Below are 24937 nucleotides of genomic sequence, written 5' to 3' on the forward strand. Positions count from 1 at the left end.
GAGCAAACTTTAACCCTCTCTGCTATGATTTAACCTGCTGTATGCTATTCCCTTGAAGTTACTCTATCTTGTCGAAACCTTAAAAAGGCCTGATTGTGTTTTTTTTCCTATTCAGGAAGGGTTCTGTTTTAGTGATACTTTAAAACTGTACACCGAATTTCAGTAGATTCTATGATTGATATTATTTCCATAGAGTAGTAAATGCAGATAGATAGATAAATAGATAGATAGATATGATTAGATGCAAGAAGCCTACAATCTTAACATTCAAATTATTATTTAAATACATCTTTGTATTGTCTTTTAGCACTTACTGACTTCCCCCTGCGAAAAAAAAAATTAGGTAGTGGTGTTATCTTTAGAAAATACAATAACCACATTTCCTTGCAGGATGAAGCTGGGTTTAATAACCTATGCTTACTTCACTAAGAAACGACACAATTTCTGTTGCTATATTTTGTTAGAAAGGAAGGAGAGACTGTTTCTACAGGTGTCATAGAAAAATCAATGCCAAGCCATGGATTATTGGATGCTGTAGAACCACAGAGATGTGGCGGTGAAATTCTTCCAAAGGTGAGTAGTATCATTGATTTTCCTTCTTGTGCCTGGAGAAATATGACACAGGAATTGAGGCTAAATTTAGGTTGGAAGCAGGTTTGAAAAGAAACTATGTATCTTTAGGAAATCAATGGTTTTTTTTTTAACAAGTAAATATTGGAATTTTATTAGAATTCAGGTTTATGCAATATTCTCATGTATTTTCTCAGATTAATTTCTTTATTCCCTTATGTACTTTTAGAAAAAACCCAAGTCTTTGTCTAACATTTTATCTGTAATTCAGATCTAGTGATTTCCTTGTGAGATACTTGTGAATTAAACTATGAAAACTGTAATAGTCCTATAACTAATGATATAGTAATTCTGTGGTTCTAAGAAAAGGAATATTATTTTTGCAACCACATTGAGCAAAACCTTCATGACCCTTCCTTATTTAAGCAGTATATGTTTCCAGTTTTAGTTTGTGCAGTCTGTTTGGACACAAATTTGCCTGTTTACTTATTTTACAGTTTCTTCTAGATTTCTCAGAGTTGAAAAGCCGTACCTAACGCATTGGTTATTTTCCTGCATTGGTTAGCATTCGAATCATGCAGGCAGACTGTGTTCCTAGGTCGGAAGCATCAATCCCAGGGGAAGCCAACTGCAGAACATTTTATGCATCGCTCATCCTGTTATGAGCCTGGTGCTGTTCCATCTCTCTACAAGGTGAGAGATTTATTGTGCATTGGCATCTGGCAGTAGAGAATGCTATATGCTAATGTACCTTACTTTGAAGTGTATATTTTGGGGAATCTGTAATGGGCAATAAAGAAATTGTTTTATAAGCAAAAGAATAATTGGAATAATTTGAGCTCCTCACACAATTGCCTCCTCAGCTGTCCCCAGGTAGCACTTGGATGTTCTATCCAGGGACCCACATTTCCCAGTATTGTCTTCCTCATGTGAAGTGAGGTGGTAAATTGGTCATGTCTATAATGGATCTGAGTAGAGTAGATGATTCAAGAAGACAATTCAGGCTTCAATGTAGAAAATTACTGAATTAGCACTTTACTTTGTCTAGAGATAGGCTTGAGCTTTAGTAATTTGTGGGATCAAAAATTGATTATGAGAAAATTAAAACACAAAGTACTAGCTAAGTCATGGTAGTGCATATAATGACCTTTTTTTTTTTTTTTTTGGCTGGCAATGGAAATCCTTACTTTTCTCTTTATTCTAAATTTTCAGACTGGCTGGAGCAACAATGAAAACCTTTTTTTCTTCCATATTTTTTTACTCCAAAATTAGATCATCTTACTAAATACCCTGACTTTACTTAAACCCAAAGAGGGTGTTCTCTCAAAAAGATTATCTTTAAGAGGGTCCTATGGCATTATTAATAAACTAACAGAAAAGGCAGCATTTTGGATGTCCCAGCTGATGAGGTAAGATCTATGGTGTTCCAAGCCACATTTGATTTTATTGATCATTATCAGTAACCTCAAGAAAGTTTTTATCAGTTTGATACAGAAATCTGTAGGATATTTGTGACATTTAACATGTTTTATTTATGTATGTCACATTATTTTTTAATATTTTTCCATTCCGTGCAACTTAGAGAACTATAACTCAGAATACTTACAACTCAGCATATCTAAATGAAATATATAAATGAAATTTATATTAGCATATTTATTATATTAGCATATTTGTATTAGCAGCATATTTAAATGAAATATATAAATTATGTATCTTTGGATGGAAGAGTAATGTTTTCTAACCTTTAATGAATTTTAATTCTGGTGAGTAAATACTTCTATGTTCACAAGTCAAAGACAATGGCGTACTTTAAGGTTTTTAAAAGTTAAAAACACGGAAGTAATTTTTTTTTGGTAAGTAGCAACCTTGTGTTTATTTGGCTCAAAATATAATGTCTGTGTGTCAAGAGAAGAGACAAGGGGGAGTGATGGAGGAGCCAGATGTAAGTCAAGTCCCCATTACCTGGAAATGTCAGGTGAGGATACAGCATTACAGCGGCCTCTTATTTGGTGTATCACTGTAACCTATCAACATGCAGGTATTCTATAGTTCAAATCATTTGTGTTTTCGACAATCCTACACTGTATGTTTCTGTTGAAGTCTCAGACAGCTGAACAGTGTAAGTCTTCTCTTTTTGGATTAAACATCTCATATGTTTCCTGAAATGCTACAAAGATGAGATATCTACTACAGAATTCATAATTTGTGCCTTGTGAATTTCTAGTGAAAACTGACAGTGAATTGAAACACAATTATCTTCCGTGTGAAAATAGTCCAGATGCCAGCTTTGCTGTGCACACAGCCTTGGGCTCATTATCATGGATTTGCTTGCTTTGTTGTCATCCTTCTGGTTCCTTCTGGATCCACCTCTCTTTTGTTTTCCCTGACTCCTCTATTGTATTCCAGTTGGCAGTTAAAGAACAGAAACAGAGCAATGAGACTGCCTGGCTACATGTTCCCAGTACCACCTACTGAGAGTTAAGCAGACAAACATTTTCAGAGCCCAGCCCATTTTGTTCCCAGCAGGATGGCAGGTAAAAGCATTTCTGTATGAAATGACACACTATTTTTTTTCTTATTTCCAGATTCTTTGTCACATTTCTCTTATTTAATGGGTAGGGGCTAAGAAATCAAAGTAGATTGGGGATTAAATGCCTACGGTACTTAATCAGATGCCTAGCAACTCCTCATTAAAGGATATAAAATTGTGCTTTTGAGGTTTAACTATGGTAGATTTTGTTAGTGGTTGTCCCCATCTACCCAGCCTGTTATTAGACTACTTTCTTCCATTGTCTAAATAGAATAAAGTGGAAAAGTTCCAAATAGTTTTAATAGTAACTCCTCGTTTATTAGAAACTAAATATATGAGGTAAAAATTCCTGTTGTGTGTGTATATTTGTAAACAAGTTCTTCAAACCGTGCATTTTCTGTGAGAACCGATTTTATTGTGTACAGCTAATTTGACGACTATTTCCTGTGTGGTAAGTATAAAGCTTAAGTATTTAATGGAGCTCGCTTAAGCAAGTTTTATAAAGCACATTATTGTATTAATTCCTGACTTTTTGACATATCGGTTTTCCGTGTTTGCTGTCTTTTTCCTCATGTCCACGCAAATGAAATTTAGGGAGCAGAAAGAGTTAGGAAAAGCTATTGTCTTGAATAAGCTCCTCAAAGGGCATTTCCCTTGCCTGTTATGAAATCAGCTTGAGTAAGCTCAGTATGTGTTCCTAGTGAATGTTTGTTTTTTTTTAAAGAAGGTGAGACAACCACTGACGTTCATCTAGGACCAATGGATATGATGTATGTGTACAGTGGGAAGATTTAAATTCTGAGACTTGCCAGTGATGGTGATAATATCATAACTCATTTTACGAATGACATAGAGTATACATCAGCTAGTCCTGCCATGCTCATATTTCAATAACTTTTACAAAGCCTGTTCTTTCCCTGGGTGTAGAACCTGTGTGTGTACTTCTTTAACACAGAGTATAATTCTGACTGGTTTTGTGTTAACTGGTAAAATCACCTATGGGTGTTTCTTATCTGATTGAATTAAAAGTTGGCAGTTTGGTGGAAAGTAAAAGTTTTCTCTGAAGTTTAGCAAGAAAAATGGCATTGATTTAAGACCAATAGATGCCCAGGACCACAAGTGTAGCTAAAATCTTTTCAAGGGCATGAAGTTTCTTCTGTTTTAGCTGTTAGACAGATTCTTTCACCAATTTGTCCTCAAATTGACAAAGATTTTCTATTTATAACTGTGCTTTGGGGTCCATGAGGTATCTGGATACTCATTTATTTTCAGGGAAAGGTACAGAATCAATAAGTTCAAAATATTTCAGTTACCATGTGCTGCTGTGTTTGACTCTGGCAATACTATTGTGGATTTCACTGAACCATTGAGATCCTGGACAGGACAGTTTTCACTACACTGCAGTGAACTACCTGGATTCCCTGTCACCTGATAACATGTTTATTTAGTTGATGTTTCTGGTTTTCACAACCCTTCCCCAGGATAGTCATGGAGGAGGGCAAGGATTGAAGGGTGGAATAAAGAATGATATGATGATTTTTTTTGTATTTTTCTAATTTGCTAAATGAAACACGCTGGAAAATAAAATATTTTTCTCTTGTTTGGGGATCATGTAATCTCATGCCATGTAAAATACTGTGTAATTGTGGTGGTAAGGCGACTGGGAAGAGGGCAGTCAGTCTTCAATTACCAGAGTGTTTTTTGGGGGTCCACCCTGACCTGTCCATAAGCTTTCAGCTACAAAGAAGAATGCATCATTTTTTTCTGACATTACATAAAGCTCACAGTCATCTTGAACTGGTCTGTTTTAATATATGAAAGCCAATGATCCAGGAATCATGTTAAATATTGGTGCAGACTTATTTTTAAGAGAGCGGAAGAGATAAAGATTCTTCTATCCACTGGTTCCTTCCCCCACTGGCTGCAGTGGCCAGGACTTTGCAAGGCAAGAACCAGGAACCTGGAACCCTCTCTGTGTGTCTAATGTCAGTGGCAGACATTTGGACCATTTTCTGCTGCTTTCTCAGGCACATGAGCAGGGAGCCAGATAAGAAGCCCAACAACTGCAGCTTGAACTGGCACTCACAGGGGAAGCCATCACTGAAGACCAACACTTAGGCCACAGCACAATGATGGCCTCCACCCACAGTCATGTTCACAGAGTTGTCCAAGAATTTTAGCCAAGTAACAAGAATGGTGGAGAGGTACAAAACCAGGACAGGTGGGAACCTGCTTGTGCTTTCCTAAGCAGATATAAAAGAAAGACCATTTCTAATTTGAAACGTTGGGTACATTTGCATTCTCTTCCATGTATTCTATATCTATCTATCTATCTATCTATCTATCTATCTATCTATCTATACACACACACACATATAATTGCTTGATGCATTTTAAAAGGCTTGACTTGCTAATATTTGTGTAAAGTTGGTATCCTATGTAATTATTATGCCACTTTTACCCTCTCACGCTTCTACTGTGTACCAGACCACCTATCCCTCCTGCCACTTTCCCATATCTCAGACACACCTGTTCAAGTCTGAAATACACAGAATCATGACATATTATGAGATTATGAGGCAGATGAAGTGGCCATAGACGTGAACTGTAAATTCCCATAATTACTTGATTCTACAGTCATTTTGCAATTAGAGATTTTAGAGAGATATTGTTCAAATGTAAAAAAAAAGCTCCATTATAACTTGCAACTTTTGTTGAACTTAACGCTTAAGAAGTTAAGTTTTTGCTATCTGCTTTTCAGAGATATGGAAAATTCTTTGTTTCCGTTTTTCACCATTAACAAAAGCACTGCACATTAAGATTGTAATCCTGTTTTCACTCTTTTCCCCACTTTGTTTCCTGTCTTTTCTGAAAATGAAGTTTTTTTTTTTTCCTTCTTAGTCCAGCTTTTGTGTACTTCATGTGTATTAAACTAAGAGATGAGAAACTCACTGGCTAAAGGCCCCTTGGCTCCCTTACTGGGAGGCCTGACGTGTGTATGAGTCACGAAGGCATTGTAGCTCAGGTTTCATACACCCATAGAGTGGTTAAGCTAGAATTGTATCCAATGATTTGATTTCCTGCTCTATGGCTTGATGATCATGTAAACATGATCTAACCTGTTTTCTTCACCTATAAAATGACTAAAGTAATTATACCCCCTCCCTCCAAGGGTGACTGTAAAGATCAAATGGATAATGAACTTAATGCAAAAGCTTGACATATGGTGTAAGGCCTATAAACACTGGCAGTGATCTTTACTATTGCTATTGTTATGTGTTTGTGAATATATGCAAATAGTCCCCGCATGTACATTTCCTATAGAATGAGTTACTATAAAGCTGTTATCTAATCAGAGAACATTCTGAAAAAGCAATGTCTGCCTTCAGCATGGTCAACTTTGAGGAAGTACACTCTTTCATTATTCTCTTCCAATGCCCAGTGCCCGACCTGTCTACTTCCCTTTACTGGTAAAACGCCCTTTCAGATAAAGACCTGCAATTCATTCACACAACGGTCTTGGTGATAGAGAACATTGGAGGGGCTGCCATTCTTGACCTATTGTCAAGGATCAAATACTGGGCTGATGTTTCAAGCCTTGAAGAAATTTGTCTTCCAGGGTGATCTACCCTTTACCTTCTGTAGATCTCCCTAGAGTCCAAACAGTTAACTGGGCTAAGGGGTAATGTTAGCTCTGCCTGCTGGAGCTCTCTGTGGGATTTGCCTATGTTCTTAAAGACTGCCCCTCTCTGAGCCTGGGGCCATTTAGGAATGTCTGTCAGCCTCTCCATCTTTTTCACCATTTATGTCTGTGGGTTTTAGATCTAGTTATGCCTTAGACATAAGCTGTAATACTTTGAACATTTTTTCCTAATATGCTTTCTTATTTTTGGATATAAATCCATTTTTCCTACCCACACCCTATCTATATATTTATCCTTAGTCATCCATTGTATTCCTTTTACAAAGCTCTGTATTCATGATTCAAAGTTTTGCACTTCAAACTATGTTACTGAGACATTCTGCTGAAATAACCTTTTCTTATGTAACTTGCTCCACCTGTATTGTGTGCACATGGATTTTAGGATTTGAAGGGCTGCATTCTCATTGGCAATATGCCTTTCCAGTAAATTAAGCTTCAAAATCATTTACTTTCTCAGCCTTGGTTTATCAATAACATCGAAATAAAAGGGTCTGCCCATGGCTTGTTAGAATTAAACTGGATTCAAGGAGTTTATAACCTCAGAAGTGGTGTAGAAGCTATTTTGTTTTCATTTTACCCATTATAAGTACCTCCTCAAGCAATATTTTTAAAAAGATCCATCCTGTTTTTTTCTGAAAGAAAGAATTACAGAGAGTGAGGGAAAGAGATAAAGAGAGATCCATCTAGCCCCTAATTTATCCCCAGCTGGCCACAATGATGGGGAGCATGATATACCAGGCTTGCCTCCCATCAGAGTGGCAGGGGCCCAGGCACAAAGGCCATCGTTCACTGCTTTCCCAGGAGCATTAGTAGCTTGATCAAAAGCAGAGCACCTGGAGCTGAAACTGGCACTCCTACAGGAAGGATGCTCATGTCACAGTGGGCGGCCTTCACCTACTGTGCTACACTGCCAGCCCTAGCAACTTCTAGAAAGGGATATGAAGACACGCTTTAGATCCTTGTGAATTGATTGGGTTGTCTCTCTTGGACCTCTCCCCCATGACCTGAAGTAGCCGTTTTGTGTCTGTCCTCTGCCTTCTTCCTGCAGTATCATTCATGCGCAAACACAAGGAGAGTATTCTCAGGTGAAAATCTCGGAAGAGAAAGATCCAGTAGTGACTGGAAGGGGCCTGCAATGTCGGACTGCATCCATGTGCTGTTTCTCTGATGTTAGAACATTCTTCAGAGCATTTGTGTATTCTGCATGGTCAGGCTGAGATGTTCCCATGCTGTTCAGATGTTTGGACTATGGTCATGTGTTGTGGTATTATCAGAATGCTTTTTACAGTGAGAAAAGTGGACATTCAGGGTACCTACTATGTAGTAGGCACTTGCAATATGAACTACTAACTTTGATTTTTGCTTAGCAATAAGTAGACACTGTGCTGCAGACTTTTCCCACATTGTCTAGTCTTAAAGCGCCCCATGATATTGGTATTGTTAGCTCCATTTTCTCATTAAGGAAACTAAGACAGTGACTTCAAAGCTAGTTTCTATCAGGTTTCCCCAAGGGTCCTAAAAGGCAGTTATTATGTGTATGTACTCCAGCTGTGGTCATGAGGACACTAAGTCCTTTAGGACTTACCTCCATGTGGAGGAGTAAGGATCCTATCCAGATTGTCCTGACACTGCACAGTACACTCTATGGCTTCTTCAAATGTCTTAACTTGGAAAGTGCCTGGAAAGGAGAGCAAAACTGAGTTACAGAAAAATAAAATGAAAGCACATACATACAAGACAGACACTCCTTTAAAAATTATTTATCAGATAGGCAAAGAATAAAGAGACAGAAACAAATACAGACAGTGCTGCCATCCTTTCAATCAGTCAGCAGATTTCTGCTAAGGTTGGGCCTGGCCAAAGCCAGAAGGCTGGGACCCTGTGTGGGCCTTTGCTGCTTCCACTTTGATGTTTCCCAGAGTGCACATGAGCACGTAGCTGCAGTTGGAGCCAGGACTGAGAGCTGGGTACTCTGTGCCCAATTCCTGCTCCTACAAATTCGTTTTTTCTTATTGGAAGTTGGCAGCCATAAAATTGCCCTGTCATATTAGCATAGGTGCTGACACATGTTTGGTCACCAGTTTTGTGTCTGTCCTGTGGATGCCTGGGAACACATTGCTCGATCCAACACCTATCCATGAACAAATTATCGGCATTAAAGTGCATTGCTATAGACCTTTGGAAAATGACCTACTGGAAGATAAGGCACTTTACTCATAAATTAGCAGAAGTTTGGTATCTGTGAGCTTAATTTCAGTAGTTATCAGTGTGATCTTGCATAATAACCAAGTAGGAAACATACAAAAAACTAGTAAATGTTGAGAGCCAATGCTCATATTTTTGTGTGTGTTTTTTAAGGTAATTAGAGTTAAGTAGAAGGCCTGCATCCAAAGAAATGAAATATTACATAGATTATTTAAAGGTTTCTCTTTCAGAATTTACTTGACCACTGTAAATTAGCTTATTCTCTCCTGAGGATATGCTTGGGGTTGACTTGATTAATTAACAATCTTTTCCACTGAGTCCAAGAAAGTTAAAGAAATTAGAAGAAGCATGGTGAAGCCAGCAAAACAGATATTTGTCGTTAGCTTCCATATTGTCTCCTGTTTTTCTTTGCTGATAGAGCATTTGTTCCTTTTTCAGCATTCCTAAAAATAAACGTTAAAATAGGATGGCCGTGAAAAATACCAAACACGTGTTCTCAGGAAAGAGCTAGAACTTTGCAGGTATCCCTATCTCCACATCCCTCTACCAAAAACTATGCAGAAAATAGATGAGAGATAAAGTCTTAGTAAACAAAATATGTCAGTCAGTATATGTTTGTAGGATTTATTTGTTTGAAAGGCAAAGCTATAGAGAGTGAGAGAGACAAAGATCTTTTATCGTCTGTTGGTTGACTGCACCAATAGCTGCACTGTCTGGGTCAGGGCCATTCTGAATCCAGAAACCAAGAACTCCAACTTATTATCCCACATGGGTGGCAGTGGCCCAAGGACATGAGCCAGGAGTGCCAGCAGGGAACTACGGAACAGCTGTGATCCACTGGCATTCTGATATGGGAAGCTTGTGTCACAAGCATCGGCTTAAATGACTGAACCACAACCACTGGCCCCATCCCTAAGTATTGCTTTATGTTGTGATACAAGGCAATATCCAATTTAACAGATTAATTCATATACTGATCACACATTAGTGGAGTACCCACTATGCACCTGGTCCTACAGGCATTTGTTACATCTTGAAGATAAAAATACTTGTTTCTGCCTTCCAAGAGGTTCCTCCTTGGCTGGTAGACACAGCACGTTGTAGCCTTTGTTATAATCAACGAAAGGACTGGCCTTCCTGTGCTTGTGGAGAAAATGACAAATTCAGGCTCTGGAGGCAGAAAATAATCTACAAAATGCTTGACACTTAGCCTAGATTTGGAAACATAAGCAAGTATGTAATTTCCCATGGGCTCTTTTCATCCATGGCCTATTTTCTGGGGACTCAGTCTCTGAACTCGATATTGTTCTTACGAAAGCTTTCATGCTATTTCTCTGCTTTATATTATATTCCTCATGACTAGACAATAAGAGAGAGTTAGGGTGGTTAAAAGCAGTTATCTTTCTACCTTCAGTGTCACTCTACTCTGGTCTTTGCTGTTTTGATTATCAGCAGCCTTCTTCTCATTTCGGAAGTTCATGATTTGTTGACTGTTTTTATCCCTACTTCCTCTTTGACAAATTTCATCTGCAGTTAATGAGCTCCTCACTACTAAGTAGGACTTGAACTTCAGCCTTAAGGAATTCAAGACAAGGCACACTTTAAGATCAGCATATGCATATTGGCAAAATTGAGGTTTTGTTTCAAAAAGAAAATAAGTAATTTATAGGGAAGTTAGAAGATATTTTAAAACACTGCTCTGTTTTTAAACATCGCAAGGGGGGGGAAACGTGATGCTTGTAAGAAATAAAAACTGTAACCAGGCACTGCTACCTGGCAGATTTTATTGACAAGGTTGACAAGGAAAAGCTAGAACATGTAATAATAGGAAAAAAATGCCCAAGTGAGCCAAGTAGGTCACATAGTAGTGTTTGGCCACAAATCAGACACTGAAAGATTCATACATAAGCTGCAAGTCCATCAGTGCCCAAACAGCAGTAAATGCCGGCAAACGTGTCAAGGTGGCAAAATCCTATAAACACTGAGAAAGTGGCAAGAGTCAATCTCACTTTCTTACTTTTGTGCAAACACCCGCTCTGTCCCTGTCTAGAACACTGCACTTCTAACATGAATAAACACTTATGATGGTTACTGTTGGATAAATGTCAGTTGGTTTTCACTTAGGGAGACAGACTGATACAAGGAAAACACTGTTTTGTATCTAGATAAGATTGTAAGGATTCGGGACACTGTGGTGCATGAGACAGGGTTGCTTCCTATCCCTGCCCTGCAGCATTTGTGGCCCTGAGGAGAGAATTGACTCAAAGCAGAAACCATTTCTGGTAGGAGCAGATCTGAGATGGTAAGCTCAAATGAGTCAGGAGCATGCCATTATTACAAAAGGGATTTCAACAAATCAGTGATATGGAAAATCTTTGCAGTACCCACAGATAAAGACAGTGTGTGACATTGGAAGAATATGAATGTAACAATGCCACATGTCATTTGAAATTATGTATTTTTTTAAAGACCCTAACTTTCAGCTGGAAAGGTACATGTTTCTGTGAACTTTGTTGGTAATTTATTCAAATACTCAGCAGTGACAGTTTGGGTCCATGTGAAATAGTCCCCTGTAGGCGCACACACAGATCTGTGAATTCTGGCTTGTAGTTTGTGACATCAGATTCAGACAGGTACAAAAGAGTAAGTAGATCCCTAAATCATGTGAAAATCTTGTCAATGTTGAACAGGTGAGCCATTTTCTTTGGCACACAAAGACAGGACTGAATGGCTGGAATATCAACGAGAGTAAATGGCCAGCTTATGTTCTTTGTCACCAGCCTGTGAAGTCATTTTGCTTGCCCTTCTCATGTCTTTTTCTCCTTCTGTGAAACCTAATGTGGCTTTCAGAATCATGTTTGACAACTTCACGACTGACTATGTCAGTCCCTTGTTCAAAAAATTCAGGTAGCTCCCATCACACACCACCTCAAGTCAAAAATATTCAGCTCAGTCTCCTTTCTGTTGCTTTTGCCTCCTGTCCATTCATTTCCCTTGGATCATTTCTGTCTGTTTTACTCTTTATTCTCTTCATCTTGCTCAGCTTCAGCTGTGTGCATTCTGTCACACCTATTGAGCCTGCCAAAACTCATTTTTTCTTGGTTCTCTGATCTCAAACTCTTTAAAACCATACATATACAGAGGGCAAGTTTATTGTTATTTTTAATGGAGTCCTAGACATTTTCTTAAAATGAGCAAGAAATTTGAACCTTGTTAATTGTTTATTATTGTGACTCTATTTTATCAAGTTGTATCAAAATCAAAGCTACATAAAAGAAAATATAAATGTCTGATTAGGCATACACATGACATTAGGCATGTCAGTGTCGTGACTGAATTTAATCTAAATTTTAAAGACTAGGTTTCCTAAAATATTTTTTCTTTTCCTATTAAAGTGTTGCCCCCGAAGTGCTATTAGCACAATAATCTTTATATTTGCATGCTGTCATGAAAACTTTGCTGTCTATTTTTAGCTTTTTTTCTTACAATAATGCAAGATCTGAATATTGTTTTCTTTTTGTGAACACAAAGAAAAAAATCTTTGAAAATAACATTTGCAGAAAAGAGTCACATTTATTGGTAGTTTATTTTTGATGCGTTTGGATATCCTACTATAATTTCAGACTTCAATTTGTTTTATATTGAAAACACAGGAGAGGAAGAAATGATCTCTTGTCATTTCTTGTTATTTTCAGTTCTACCCTTTGGACATATGGCAAAAAGAACTCAGACTGACTCTCGATGACTACAGAAAACATAGTCAAGAAAATAACCGTAGAAGAATTCCCTTCCTGGGAAACCTGACCACCTCTGATAGACAGTCTCCTGTTTTAATCTTCATATTATATGCACTTCTATTTCACTTTGCTAGTAATAGCTCATGACTGTTTTAATTGGAAGACATAGTAGCCCCCTCTTATATGTGGGGATACATTTCAAGATATTCCTTGGGTGACTGAAAGCTACAAATATATATTTTATACTTTTCCCTATACAGACTAGCATATATCCATTATAAAGTTTAATTAAATTAGGCACAGAAAAAAATCAATCTTAATCCTACTAAAGTTAAGCAATTATACAAAATAAAATATTTAAAATATATGAATTGTTGATTTGTGCAAGTTTAAGGATTTATGTGACAGTAGACATCTTTCAAGCCCTAATCTAAAAGAATGAATCAGAGAATGGAAGAAAACATTTGGCAAAGTAGCCCACATTTAAAGAATAAGTAGAGCAGAAGAGTTAGAGGAATCCAAAAGAAGCCAGAGTGATACCATGGAAACCAAAGCAAAAATGGATTTTGAGCAGAAAAAAGTCTTACTGGTGTCAGGTTTCACTAAGCTGCCAAACAGTACATGGACGGATTGAGGTGCCATGAGCCTTCGATTGAAAAGAAGGTAGGTGTGGTGCTCTTAGAGGAAATTAGCGGGAAAGGAACATGACAATGAATGAAATATTAATATGCCAGGTAAGAAAGTTAAGAGCCAGCAATGTTTTCTTCATATTTGTGGGTGGTAGATAAAAAGGAATGTCTTTTTACAAAGGGAAAGAGTTGAGCACATGTGAAAAGAAGATATTTATAATAAAGAAGAAAGCTACGAGAGAAGTGACTTTTTCCTGAAGCTACTCTTGGAGGAGGTGAAAGAGGTGAATGTGGCACCCAGGAAGGGGCCTGGGCAAGCAAAGGGGTGGCTTAATGGTAATAAGAAAAGGTTTCCTCCTCTTGGGCTCTTCCATCCTTTAGGACGTAGGAAGCCAGGTGATTAGCTTAGAGATGGTAAGAGGAGAGCAGTAAAGTTTTGGAACAGCTGCTTTGAGAACTAGGCCAGGGAGCTGAGCAGGTGCTAGAAGGATTTTATGAGAACCAGTGAGACATCAACCCTTTGGAAGGGCATCGATCTGCCCAGTGGCATCATGACATTTCTCAGAATCATGGAATGTCTAGAGAACAGGTGTAGGAAAGTTGTATTGATTAACATACTGGAGTAGATCAATTCAGGGCCAGGACAGAAGGACAGTGGGACAACATAGAGATGTTGAAAAGTAGCAAAATGTGACAGGGACACAATAGTCAAGACTTAACTACGTTTTACTACAGTATCTGAGGTGTAGGCAGAAAGGCTTAATTTATTCTGAGACAGCTTTACAAGAAGACAAATATTTAGACAGGCATCAGCTCCTCTTTAGTAGATTTGTCATTGTGTAAGGCAGTTTAAATGGAGAAAAGCTTGACTCATTGGCTTAATTTTCTTGGATTTGTGTAGTAAAATGAGTTCTCTGAAGGTTCACCCTTGGAATAGGATTTTAACCGGGAGACTATCATTATTGTGTCTCAGCAACTATCTCAGTAACGGCTTGAGTTCTCCCTTGCATTCTAGTTAGTACAGGGCAATGAAGATTGACCTTTGGGAAGGGATCATTATAAATTTATTTATAAAGATGCTGTTGTAGGCATACAGCTGATAATCAAGTTCCTGTGTTCTGTTGGCATATTAAGTCAAACCGTTAATTTACTGCCAATGGAAATGTTGAAGTCTCCCTTCAAGTATAAAAAGCTTTTTCATTAATTTGTCCTATGGGGTGTGACATATTGGACTATTTACTGAACTTGCATTGCCCTCAACCACTTAAACCCGAGTATGTCACTTCGTATTTTAGGACTTGAATGTAATCAGAAAAAAATAACTGCTTTCCTTCAAGGTTCAAGCAGAAAGCCTACCATATGGGAGAAATAACTTTATACCACAGCACCCTAAATGGAAAAGAACATTCTATATTCTTTCTCTCCTGCTCTTCCTCCATCCTTTTCTTTTTTCTTTTTTTTTTTTTAAGATTTATTTATTTTATTACAAAGTCAGATATGCAGAGAGGAGGAGAGACAGAGAGGAAGATCTTCCGTCCGATGATTCACTCCCCAAGTGAGCCGCAACGGGCCGGTGCGCGCCAATCCGAAGCTGGGAACCAGGAACCTCTTCCGGGTCTCCCACGCGGGTGCAGGGTCCCAAAGCTTTGGACCGTCCTCTCCTGCTTTCCCAGGCCACAAGCAGAGAGCTGGATGGGAAGTGGAGCTGCCGGCATTAGAACTGGAGCCCATAAGCGATCCCGGGGCGTTGAAAGCGAGGACTTTTAGCCAATAGGCCACGCCGCCGGGCCCCCTCCACCCTTTTCTTTGTCTTCATCCCTTCCTTCCCCTCCTCTCCTTCCCTCTCTGCCCCTCCCTTCTCTTCTCTCTCTCTCTGTTCCTGACTCTCCTTCTGCATCTCTCTGTCTCTTTCACTTTCTCTCTTCTTCATACCCATCTTTCCGTCCTTTTTCACACTGAATGATTCAATATGTTCTGGATACAGTTATATGTAACGTCAAACATCACCTCCTGATCCATGACTCCAGTCACCAGCAAAAGGACCCTAAATGGGTCGGAGTGCTTCTCTGCTCTGTTTCTAATGTGACTGTGGTTCATTCAATTGTTCAACCAGACAGCCAATAGTTTTCCAGTGCCTACTATACTTACACCCCTTTGTGGGAAATGGTAACATCTGTGATCTTAAATGGTTTTCTGATGCTGCTTTTATCTCAGTGTGTTAAGATTTTTAGGTTTGTGTTTATCACTTAGTCACTAGAGTGTAACAACCTGAAGAAAAAGATTGACTCATTGCTTCAAAACTTCACCGTCTAGCAGTGTTTGACACACAGTAGAGAAGTTGTTGGAAAAGTTATTAGCCAATAGACTAATGCATATATGTGCACTCACGTATACCCTGAGGCTTAAAACATGGAAATCAGTTATGGAAGAGATAACATAATTGCCTGGCATGTTAAATATAAAGAAATGTATTTAATTAAATTGATTTATTCTTTGACCTCAGATATAAAAGAAACTGGCAGTTCCAGTAAAACTGCTGAAAAGAAGGACTTTGTAGAGTGTCAACAATAAATGGAGACATCACTTTAAAATCAGAGAGGGACAGATTAATCCTGTAGAAAAAGCAAGATCTTTAGTTTTCATCACATCGTTGTCATCTAATAAATGATCTTCATGAGTCATTTCTTTATTGTACAATTAAGCAAGATGTAAAATAAATCAAACATACTTAGATTTGTTACAGATATAGGTTGGCCAGCTTATGCTGTTGTTTAACAATAGACTAAATTTCTAAGATACCTAAGATGTTGGTGCTTTGAGTGGGTAAAATGCCATTGTCTGAAGAAGTTTTTATCCCACTTGTCTCAGTAGATTGTTAGCCTGTTTGACAGGAGTATTTTCAGTAAGTTGACAGTTGCTTGAGTTTATAGGTCAAAATTACCTTAATTTTTTACCATAAAGGAGTTGCTTTCTGAAATACGGTAGGTGAAAAGAACATTTGGCATACACATTCACTCTGTAGGGTGCCTTCAAAAATGGCTGAAACTTTAAAAAAATTCTGCATTTTATTATACCCTTTTGACTTATTCCCTTCATGAAGAAAATGATCTGATTTTTTATGCACCTTTTTAAAAGATGGCTTTTGAGAAATTTTATTTCTGATCCTAAGGGCAGATATAAATTATTCTATAATGTAAATTTCCTTTTTCCAAGATTCTCTTTAATATTATCATTCTATTTTCCAAAATAAAAAGATGCTTGGAATTTTGGGGGAAAAAAACATAGGGATTTGGATTCTGAAGTGCTTAATTTTGTTTTTTATGATTTAGTCTGTTTACTTGAAAGGTGCATTAGCAGAGAGGGGAGATCTTCCATCCACTGGTTCACTCCCTAGTTGGCTGCAGTGTTCAGGACTAGCTAGACAAAAGCCAGGAACTCTGTCTGGATCCCAAATGGATGGCAGGGGCCAAGTACTTGGGCCATCCAACACTTCTTTCCCTTTGCTCTATAGTTGGATCCTTTAGGGTATGAGCATGACAGCATGATTGAATCTATTTAGTCCCATAGGTAGAATGAAAATTTTCAAAAGGTAAATATGAGACCGATTTAGAAAGTTTTCTAATTAGAAGATTTATTCTATAAAGAAGAGTTTGTATTGCCATCTGCTTTCTCTTTGCTGCTTGCACAGCTCAGTGGAACCTGGATGGACAGGGCCAAGGGCATGTCCTGGGTGGACACTCTCAAGGAGCGTTTTGGATTCTCTTTTTGCTACATAGTTAACCACTGAGATAATTTACAGCTCTAGAAACGTAGAGCCAACCTATTTCCAGATGACAACATTCTTGTTGGTTTATAGCCTTTTTGATTTCTCCCTACCAGTTAAATTTTATAGAAGAAGGTAATGAAGCTTTTCTTATTTGTCAGCCATGTTCAAGAACTGTTTTCTTGGTCGATGGATTTCATTTTTTGTCTTTCAAAATGGTGACCCATGGGAGCTTTGCCCGTCTAAATCCATTTTCTTGTCAGAATTGGAAATGACAGGTTATTCTAATGCCCAGATATTAATTTTCATGGCATATCTATGTAGTTCATCAGTCAGCCTTCTGTGAATTTTCTTTATTTCGATTAGTTTGTCCTAAACTCTTGGCAAGCTAAATTTCTCTAACAGTCTTCAATTCATTGCATTAAGTGCCTGTTCAGCCTTGGAAGATATATTGATTTTTTTTCTCAGCAAAGTGACAAATAGTATTTTCATGACTATAATAGAGATTGATTACTTTTAACAGAATATACACACAGAGAAAGAGAGAACAAGAGTGAAGCAGCAAGAGTGTGCTGATCTTGGTGACACAACCTTTGGAGTTTACAAAAATGAAAAAATCATTTCAATGAATAATGAAGTTAATGAATTCCTCTGTTGCTGATGAAGTAGAAGAAGACAAGTTCTATGGCTGTACAAATGCTAAGAGTTGAGACCCATGTTAGTGCTGTGGAGGTGCTGTTTGTGAACCCTTTTAAAAAGTTAATAGTCACCGTGTTCAATACTAAGGCCGTGTGAGTGAGCCTCAGCACTGCACAGCATGCGGCGGAAAGGCAGTTCTATTGAATGACATTTTTCAATTAAGTTGGGACAAAAGTAAATCATGGTCCATAGAGACTAAATTTGAAACATTGAGAAATTTGTGGGGGATGATCTGTGTTTAAAATTAAACAGGTTTCCTTTCCACTGTAAGCTTTTATTTTTTACAGGTAGATCTAAAGTAGACCAAGCGTTAGAGGTGGTTTTTTCTTTTTTTTTTTTTTTTTTTTTTGCGTTTCTGTCCAGGAACCTTCACCTTACACCTTTGAATAAATTTTGAAAAGATGTAATTTGTCTCAAGCCTAATGGATGTGTTAAATATATTCTATGCTTTGTGAGAGCAAAAAGAAATAAATAAGCAATAAAGAATGCATATGTCAGATATTCAGATAGTGTGCGATACAACTAGAACACTGCTAGACTGCTTGAGGATACAATTACCTTCTCCGTAAAAACCATAAAGCAAAGAAACCAGCCCATGTCTGTTTAGTGACATGTCCATCATCTTCAATCTTCATCCCCTAGCCTTACACCTACGGAGGAGTACATAGCATGTAGTTAAGAGCTTAAAGACAGCTGTGAAATACATGGATGTATTTCCAGGTTTGGGAAGAAACGAAAATAGTCACAGCAGACAATGTTTGTTGAGCTACTGAATTGTGCCTTGGAATACTCACATTTTGTGTTTAAATTGTGCCTGGCAACAGAGTGAGCCCCGGTGGGGGTGGGGGGATAGAGAGGAAGTGAAGAACATTGATAAAGCTTAAGGGTGTGTCCAACATATTTAGGGGCTGGCATTATAGTGCACTAGATGAAGCCACTGCTTAACACACCAGTATTGTAGTCCTCGGGATGCTGCTTCCTGCTGGTGCACATGGGATGGCCTTGCCACGAGGTGAGGAGCCCAGGAGGGAGTTGCTGTCATTGGGTTTTGGCCCGGGCCTGCAGACCTTGCCGTCCCAGCCATTTGGGGAGTGAACCAGTGAACGGGAAATCTTGTTCTCTTGGTCTCTGCCTCTCTTTCTGTCACTTTGTCTTTCCGATAAATAAAATAAATCTTAAATATATTTAGTCATATTCTGAAAAATAGGCTTACATACTTGTTATAGTTATGAGGAAACACAGCTATACTTAAGAATTTGAGCAAGTAGTTATGCTGAGGGGTTTTGGGCCCACCCTATTATTGTATGATTGTGCTGGACTTAGTCGTATTCTATTATTGTTTATAAAATGTTTTGTGATCAGTTTACAGGTGCATATTTTATCTCTTTCGCAAGATTTTTCTTTTTCTTCCTTCCTTTTTTTTTTTTTTTGCTAGTATTACCTTTTAAGCCCTTCTTAAATGTGCTCTGTGTTAACGTAACTATGAAATTATGTGGTTTCAAAGCCCTTCTCTCAGTGATTTTTAATTGGAGTGAGAACCTCCAACTCTAACAGATTGCTGGTGAAATGATACATGCGTAGTTTTAATAGTAGTCAACTCTTTTATGTTATTTTGCTTAGTTTTCTTGAACTATCTTATTTTATAGTTATAAAGATTTTTGCCCAGAACTTAACGTTTGCTCCAGTATTCTCACAGTCTGTGATGTGTGTCATTCAAAGTAACTTCACATAGTAGATAGGGAGATTGCTAACAGCCAGCAAATTCTGTGCAGCCCTGCATCCTACCGGAACAGGTGAGCAGAGCTGCTGTTGCTCTTGTAATGTGTGTGGGGCTTTCAGACAGGAAGATGGACTTTAGAAGATAATTATTTTGGCACAAAAATGTCTTCAAAGCTATGCAGATTTTTTTTATCATACAAATTGTTTATGAGCACTTTGAAGATACCTTCTATATAAGTAGTAAGGGATATGAGTACATCTGTAACACTCATATATTTGAGAACTTGATTTAATTTATACCATAATTATTTTATGATTTGATTTTCCTTCCGTATTTCTTTAAATGGAAGGAAGCTAACTCAGGCTAAAATAAGGTATAAGGAGAAATTCAAAAGTGAAACTTAGAAAATATTTAACTGTATCTAATAGTAAATAATTTCATAATGTTATGTTCTCTATAACGTTTAGAAGTTAAAAGGATTTTTCTGAGTTTTGAAAAAGATACATTAGCTAATTTTCTGTTAATTATTTTAAAATTTGCTACATTAAGTATAGAAAAACAGAACGACCTTTACATGGAAGAATTTATTGGTTTAAATAGTATCTTTAGGGTGTCTTATGGGATCCTGGTGGGTGCAATGCAAGGACTTGAGCCACTAAGTTACTGCATGGGGCTCTAGATTGTCACCTTTAAAATGAATTGCCACTTCCCATTCTATTATTTTTCAATACTTATTGAGAACCAAACACATAACAGTATTAAGGAATGGATGGGAAGCAACCTTATGAAAAGTGTCTCAAGTAGTATAATTACACAAAAAATTTAATAAGTTAGAGTATTATGTGTTTCTGACTCTAGTTTTTGAAGATGTAACATCTTCTCTGTCAAACAGAAAGATGGACAGATTCATTATGGTGGAAAGCTTTTTAGAATGTTGCATCATTAACTTTTCCAAATGATTTTTTTAAAAGATTTATTTTTATTACAAAGTCAGATATACAGAGAGGAGGAGAGACAGAGAGGAAGATCTTTCATCCGATGATTCACTCCCCAAGTGAGCCGCAACCGGCTGGTGCGCGCCGATCCGATGCCGGGAACCAGGAACCTCTTGCAGGTCTCCCACGCGGGTGCAGTGTCTCAATGCATTGGGCCGTCCTCCACCACTTTCCCAGGCCACAAGCAGGGAGCTGGATGGGAAGTGGAGCTGCCAGGATTAGAACCGGCGCCCATATGGGATCCCAGGGCGTTCAAGGTGAGGACTTTAGCCGCTAGGCCATGCCGCCGGGCCCCTTTCCAAATGATTTTTTTATTATTTTATTATTATTAATTATTTTGCATTATGTTACAGTTTCATAGGCTCTGGGAATCCCCCCCCACGCCCCTCCCCTCTGGTGGCTTCCTCCACCTTGATGCAGTATTACAGTTCAAATTCAATCAAGATTCTTTCCTTGCAAACATATACCAAACATAGAGTCCAGCTACTTATTGTCCAGATGGGTTGAACAGTCTCTTGGGGAGACCATTTCTGGTCCGTTGTTAGAGCTGGCAGAATATCATCCCATTCAACCAAGAGTCCCGACATAACATCAACAGCAATTTGCAACATTATGGAATTGACATGGTTGTAAGTAACCAGTGTGTTACAAAAAAAAAAAAAAGAAAGCAAGTTCTTAACCACAACCTATGATTAGCCCATTGACATTTCAGTTTTAGTTTTATATACAGAACCGACTGCTATATACCTTAAAATGGCTATAAGGTACCATTCAGCTGTCTCGTGTCTATTTCATTTTAGTATTTAGCCATTTGTTGTGTTGAAGTATAATTTTGCTGATCTTGGCAGATTTTAGGGTAATCTAGACTGATTTGTAACTCTAATAAGACATTTGTCGACAATTAAGGTGCTGAACATTTTTTTGTTTGTTTGTTTTTGGGGGGGGGGGTGTGCAGGGAAATCCCCAACACCATGGTGAGGAGTGACTAATCTTTGTGTCCCACCCAGCGAGGCATGAGCCAATCCACGCCAGCTCTTTCCTGTCAGATTCCAGGCTCCACCCACAGGCAAGGTACACACCTTGAGTCTGGCGCCTTAGACCACTCAGCCATCCTGACACTCTCCAAATGATTTTTAAAGGCTGCTGTTTCTTTGTATTTTTTTTAAAGATTTATGTATTTTTATTACTAAGTCAGATGTACAGAGAGGAAGAGAGACAGAGAGGAAGATCCTCCGTCCAATGATTCATTCCCCAAGTGACCACAACAGCCGTTGCTGCGCTGATGTGAAGCTGGGAACCAGGAGCCTCTTCCGTGTCTCCCACGTGTGTGCAGGAACCCAAGGCCTTGGGCCGTCCTCACTGCTGTCCCAGGCCACAAGCAGGGAGCTGGATGGGAAGTGGAGCTGCTGGGATTAGAACCGGTGCCCATATGGGATCCTGGCACGTTCAAGGCGAGGACCTTAGCCATTAGGCCACGCCACCGAGCCCTGTTTCTTTGTCTTTTGAGAACTAATCAAAAGGAAAGGAAGCCAGTCTTTGTTCTGTAGCATCTTCAAATGACACTCTGTTCTGAAATTAGTTAGAATCCTTGGCATGCATCTGATGGGTTTTCTCAGTGTATACATTTCCCAGTTGTTACAAAGCTAATATATAAATATATATGTATATATGTATGTATATATGTATATATATAGATTTTTTTTTGCTTTACTTTTAAAGGTACAGAAGTATTTTGCTCATTGGTAACAAACCCAACAGAGTCACATATGAATTAAAAGTAGAAAGCCCCACTTTTATTTCTTGTCTCATTCTCCAATTTTACTGCTAACTAGAGTCTCCCACAAGGAAACATAAATGTGAACACATTGCTTTTTTTTCATTGAAACTGGAATATCTTCTATGTCCTTTTATAAATTTTCTTTTGCAAAGAATTCTTTTAAAATTTTGAAACATTCTACAATAACATTGACTTCAGAATTTGGGATTATGGCTGTATAGTTTTTCATGGTGTGTGTCACTACTTCCATGTTTATACTCTAGTTCCTTGTCTGTCACACTTCTGATAATGTAATGATTATATGAAAATTTATTTATACATATGTATGTTCCATCTCCATACCTACCTACTTTCCTATTACCTGTATACTTGTGCCTCTGTTACTTGTCTTAGATTTATTCATTTTTATTGCAAAGTCAGATATATAGAGAGGAGGAGACAGAGAGGAAGATCTCTCATCTGTTGATTCACTTGCCAAGTGGTCACAATGGCTGAAGCTGAGTCAACTCAAAGCCAGGATGCAGGAGCCTCTTTGAGACTCCCACAGAGGTACACGGTCCCAGGGCTTTAGACTGTCCTCAACTGCTTTCTCAGGCCGCACGCAGGAAGCTGGAAGGGAAGTGGGACTGCTAGGATTAGAACCGATGCCCATATGGGATCCCGGGGTGTGCAAGGCAAGGACTTTAACCACTAGGCTATCATGCCAGTACCCTGTTACTTTTCTAAAGTAGTCTTCAAAAGACTCATGGAAATGGAGTTCAAAGCTAAGTTTATCTTGGTGCAAAGTAAAATGTAAAATGCATTCTTAAAAGCAATCTTCAAAAAGTTATTGGAATGTAAGTATTATGGGGAAAAAAGGCATTTTTTCCTTTTTTTTGCACCCAAATAAATATCTTTTAATTCTGTTTTCCATAAACTCTTTGGTTTCGTATGGTATTATTATAAATAAGTTGGATTGTTTGTTAAGTATTATAACTTGTCCCTTGGAATGACATGTAAGTTTACATTTTCCTCCCAGTACTTTCACCAAGGGCAAATATTACTGAGTCTCTTAATGTTTGGGTCATAGAATAGTCTTAAGGATGATTTCCTAAATTCTCTAATATTGAAACTTTATCTGAATGGACAGGATTGAGTGAGATCTTATGAAAGGGGTAGATTGGAGTAGACTTATCAGAAGTGCAACTGCATGCTTTTATAATGTTTTTCTTCAGATTATAAAACTGGTTGAAATCAGCTGAACTTGAATCATTCTTAAAAATAAGCAGGAATGCTGATATATAAGACAATGGGATGATATTTAGGATTGAGGGCTGATGCTTTTCCGAGAGCTGAAAACATTTTTCTTTATTTGGGTGCAAAGATGAGTATTTTTTTTTAACCACAAACCTGGATTAAGGTAAAAACTGATGTGAATTTGTCATGCAGAGTTTCTTCCTATTGTCTTTCAACCTTTCCTTCCCAAAGTCCTTCTGAGATACCCCTTAGTTGATGTCCACCAAAATCTAGCCAAGTTTTCCTACTGCCTCACAGAGATGAAAAATATTATCATGATTTGTGAGTGGTCAAAGGTTTGTTCTTGAAGTCTCTGACTGTGATGTCTGGGGTGACCCTAATAGACCATTTTTAATAAGGACACTAGTTGATTTTCAAGACCACATCTTGGAGGTAGATTTGGGAAAAAGTGTTTAATGTTTCTGCAGTAGAAAGATTTTCCTTAATTATCTTTCATTTTAACTCACACATATGTCTTTCTTCCTTTCCCAAATGGAACCAAAATCTCTTTCTCTCAATGGATTCTATGCTGTTCTACCTCTGTTCTCCTACCCTTGAGAATTCAATTCATTTTTCTCTCTTCCCTTGCCTTTCCCCATCAAGTCCTAAGTCAAATCTCAAGTTTTAATTGGGTATTTCTGTTTCTTCACCTCTTAGTAGCCAGCTTCTATACTGCCTGTCTTATGGTTCATCTGGCCCCTAGGGGATAGCACTGTTGCTTACGGTTCGCCTGCAGTTTTCTCTGTCCCTCACAGTGCCTTACAGTCAGTGCTGTAAAAGTGTGTTTGTTCAGTGAGTGGTAAGGATGCCATTAGACTACAAAGATCAAAATCCCCACTTCAGTCCATTTGACCTCTTAAGTGTTGTTCTACTCTAGGGAGGTTTTGTTGCTCTCATTTCACATTGGGTATTGTAATTTTGATGAAGGGAAAAAAAAGTCAAAAGCTAATTCTGATTACTTAGTTGAGTTTGTTAACAGAATATTTAGATCTCTCCACCTCATCTCAATCATACTCCAGAGCTTGCAAAAGTTCACCCCTACCCAAGTTACAGTTTAAAAATTAAATTTGCAAGCTCATATTAGAACACAATATAATCTTCACACAGTTGATATACATTGTTAAAGACACTGCTTGCTTAACTTGTTCAAGGTAGTTAATATTTCTGGGGTTAGAATTGTCACATACAATGTCAGCATCTCTTATGGGTGCCAGTTCAAGTCCCAGCTGCTCCACTTCTGTTCCAGCTCCCTGCCAATGAACTTGAGAAAGTAGCAGAGGATGGCCCAAATGCTTGGGCCACTGAACCCATACGGGAGACCTGGAAGAAGC

General features: G+C 38.2%; 1 long non-coding RNA gene across 1 annotated transcript in view; it reads left to right on the forward strand.

The window, feature by feature from the left end:
* Nucleotides 1–1124: 1124 nt before the first annotated feature.
* Nucleotides 1125–24937, forward strand: part of LOC131481995 (uncharacterized) — a 34142-nt gene continuing 10329 nt past the window's right edge. The window contains exons 1-3 of the long non-coding RNA XR_009246700.1: nt 1125–1263; nt 1783–1979; nt 2980–3107. This is a non-coding gene — a long non-coding RNA (uncharacterized LOC131481995). The remainder of the gene's footprint in view (nt 1264–1782; nt 1980–2979; nt 3108–24937) is intronic.

Source organism: Ochotona princeps, chromosome 15 (genome assembly GCF_030435755.1).
Source record: "Ochotona princeps isolate mOchPri1 chromosome 15, mOchPri1.hap1, whole genome shotgun sequence".
NCBI lineage: Eukaryota > Metazoa > Chordata > Mammalia > Lagomorpha > Ochotonidae > Ochotona > Ochotona princeps.